Source organism: Solanum dulcamara, chromosome 3 (assembly GCF_947179165.1).
Source record: "Solanum dulcamara chromosome 3, daSolDulc1.2, whole genome shotgun sequence".
NCBI lineage: Eukaryota > Viridiplantae > Streptophyta > Magnoliopsida > Solanales > Solanaceae > Solanum > Solanum dulcamara.
Genome location: NC_077239.1, coordinates 34,467,178 through 34,471,118, shown reverse-complemented (window position 1 = coordinate 34,471,118; position 3,941 = coordinate 34,467,178). Strand labels below are relative to the sequence as shown.

The window sequence follows — 3,941 nt, the reverse complement described above, 5'->3', positions numbered from 1 at the left end:
CAATTCACTTAAGACTAAGACATGCCAAAAAAAAAGAAGATAAGCTTTACATACTTATGCCAAAAACATGCCAAAAGAAAGCTTCACATACCTTTTACGGATTAATATTTACCATGTTTGCCTCGTCGTCCTCTGAACCTATTTAACATGAAAGAAATGTGAATGTCAACAACCCTAGACTTTTCAGCATCTTAAGTTATACATGATTATTCATAGAACTCCTTTCCTCGCTCGCTTCCTCGACTAGTTCTTTACTTAGCTAGAAAGTTAACGGAAATCGGGCAGCACCTCCACTATAACATGCCCTATCCGAATTTCCAATTACACTCCTAATAACTACAGCCAACTAAAAACAACAACCTGCAGTACATGTATAAGCAGTTCACACCAACATAATACAATACAAACTGCAAATGACTCACTCGAAACCACGACACCAAAATAGGGTTTCTAGTTTCCATTTTGCAAAACCTTTAACTATACGAAACGGGGGGTCGGGTGGCTACAACCAGAAGTTCCCACACCCCTTTTGGTATAATTTTAGGCCCTGCAACACAACACCACAACCTGCAGCAGCACCTCACATGAACAACACTATACTTCGACGACAATTCAACTATAGCGACTCCAATTTAGTTTATTTCGGACGTCAAGCATATTTATTATATTTTCACATTTCCAGACACTTACACAACGTATAATACCCTCTATAACAACACCATAAACTCCAATTTAAAAGGAAAGGCCTTACCTTAGGTTAAACTTGTCAAACTCGCCAAAACTATCAAAACACAAAATCTGGACATCCCACTATCTTATATTGTCGCTTAGTTTCGGAAGGGTAATTGAGGGAAAAAGGATTTTTGGCCTCAATGAAAGTTATAGACGTGTATCAAGGTCGCAAAAAATTTTGAATTACCCCTACAACAATTTTGTACGAAAATATATGCCCAAAATACTCACAGCTGTCCGTGTAGGATTTTCAAAACAAAATCTGGGCAGCACCTCCCCCATACTTCATCACTCTTTTTCGAGTAGAAAAAAGCAAAACTGGGTTTTAGAGGCTAAATGAAAGTTTTATCCCTATGAAATAGCTTTCCAAAACATTTTGAATCACTCAAAAAGAAGCCTTACACAAGGAGTTACACTCGTATTACCAACTTAGTATTTCTCCAAACCATGGCTGCCTTTGCTTTTTTCTCCACGTTTTTCTCTCTATTTTTGTTCATGTTTTTGGCTAAAAATGACTTAATAGTCATCCATATATATATATATATATATATATATATATATATATATATATCTTTTTGGAGAGTGACACATTTCAGCCCCTTAGGGTGACATGTGTCATACCCTTAGGCAGCCACCTCAATTATATAACCAATCCATGGTTGCCACGTGGCAGGTGGGGGTCCACCCCATGGTGTGTCACATGCTACCACATGTCACTTTCATGTGATGCCATGTGTACCTATCACGTGCTGCCATGTGTCAAGTAGGTAAGTCACCTACTTGCTTCAAGTAGGTGCGTCGTTTCCTTATTTCTCTTCCGTGGGTTCGTAATTTCATTGCACTTTAAGAGCCTATGTATTCCTTGCTACTTAGTCTCAACACGCACTCGAGTAGCTTAAGTACGTAAGACCTCCAAGTTGGTAGTTTACGCGAGTCAATCGAGTCCTACGACTCATTTTTCGGCCTCCAACTCCTTTCGAATTTTTATAACCTTATTTCCAATCTTCCTTATTATGAAGCATTTCGTTCTCCTTTTCTTGGAGTTATTTGATAGCATTATAAACTATCCGACTCACATAACGACTTTTAAGAAACTTAAGAGCCTTCCCAGAAACTTGAGAAGCTTAAGAAGCATTCTAAGGTACCAAAGTACGGGGTGTAACATCCTTCCCCCCTTTAGAACATTCGTCCCCAAATGTTAACTAGCCTCATAAGGTCTTACGAGTGCTTCAGGATTCTTCTGTACTGGCTGCCGTTCATAGGCCTTGTATCAACTCATATGGTCTATTTAAGAAGGTAGATTACCTGTAGGCATAGGGAACGGGTGATATTTCTTTTCCATTACTTCTTTCCAGTTTCTTTACCACACATCATATTGCACCCTTTACACGAACATGTGTAGGAGCTTAAAATAGCCCTAAAGATGCTTTAGCATCACCATACTAGTCTGTACGTAAACCTGTATCGTTTCTTACTTCCTTCCTCTACTTATCCTTAAGTTTTCTCATATTCCAGTATAGGAGAGATCTCTCATCCTTTCCTTATTTTGCTACTTGTACACCACAATATTAGTAGTCAGTAACTTTGTTACCAACATCTTACCTTCAGTCGAGTATAGCCTGGCTATTCCTTACAGTATGTTTAAGTTCTCATCGTAATTCTCTTGTTGTATTCATCCCCTTTGTATGCACCTATTCTTTGATGTCATACTATTCAAGTCCTTACTATTAATTCTCTGCACTGTCTCTGGTATCATGGCTTCTATCCATTTATTTCTGGCCTTTAGATCTTATTAACTTGTGCCAGTATGGGATCTCACTTGAAGCCACTTCCCCCCTTTAGGGTGTACCCATGTCACTATCTATTGTGTTCTACCCTACGCCCTTATTTCCAATTTTCCAATACGTATGATTCTTTTCCAACTCGGTATACTGCACCATATCTATGCCTTCCTTTATATCTTCCATACCTTTGGTTGCCTAGGTACGACAACTTAACACAATCATGAGGTGCTAATCCAGTCTAATTATGGGTACTCGAGTCACATAGCAATTTATTCGAAGCCACTTTCCATTTATTTTGATCAACAACTAGCTAGGGCTTATAGTCATTTCCAATTCTCAAATAGGCAGTACTTACCTTCCGATGCTCGATGACCCAAGCTTTGTCATAGTCCTAGCCTTATCCTAGTGGGTATCACTTGTCCCTTTAATGAATTCACAATGCGCTAGTTGTTTTGCAAAGCTACATCACCTATCTCAAAGGGCCTTATCATCTTTCACGATGGAGTTACATATCCATAATACTTCTTTATATCAACAATGCCATGCACGGCCAATGTGTAAATATACATGCATATCATCTCATATCACAGCCACACAGGGCTTCCCAGGGGGTTCACCTATCCCAATATTACTCTTGCCCAAGCACGCTTAACTTCGGAGTTCTGATGGGATCTGGTACATTAGTGCTGGTATGATCGCACCCTCCCCCGTGGGGTACATATCTATCGAAGAAGATGATGACCCAGCAGCTGAACCAGTAGGCCAAGTTGCACCGCCCAAGTTACCCTTATATTCTTATTACACGGACCACATCCTATCTTTAGCCACTTCCTCACAAGGCTTTACTCATTTTCATAACTATCCTCATTATATTCACATCATATCCTGTTCGTATTCTACCCCATAGTATAACACTTCTCAACCTTTTACATGATTCTTATTGTGGGTTACTTACCCTTCTTAATTAGTTTTATCCTTAATATATCATTCTGTCCAAAACTACTAGTCTTTCCTAAATCATTTTCCTTTTATTTCAAGGAAAATTTGGGCAGAGTTTCCTCTGTATTTCTTACTATCTCAACACCTGCACGCAGAAAATGCCAACAATGCCTCACAGGGGCAATACGCATAAAGATACATATATACGTATCATATCACGTCATATAGCAGCCTCATAGGGCGCCCAATATCAACAATAGTATAAACTGATGGGCTTACCTCGTATGTCCAACTCGAACTGCACCTGTTTAGACTTTCCGTCTACTTTTCCTTTCAATTTTCAACTTTACATGTCAATCGTAATTCAATACCTTACCTGGCACCTATCATTCGTGCCTTGCTTACCTGCGTGCTGTGTAACTTCCAATATCATCAATAACCTTCTTCTATCGATGTTGTCCTTCAACTAAAATCACAAGTTAGTAT

At 39.1% G+C, this 3,941-nt stretch overlaps 1 pseudogene; it reads right to left on the bottom strand.

The window, feature by feature from the left end:
- Positions 1-3,100: 3,100 nt before the first annotated feature.
- Positions 3,101-3,219, bottom strand: LOC129883936 (5S ribosomal RNA; annotated as a pseudogene).
- Positions 3,220-3,941: the final 722 nt, after the last annotated feature.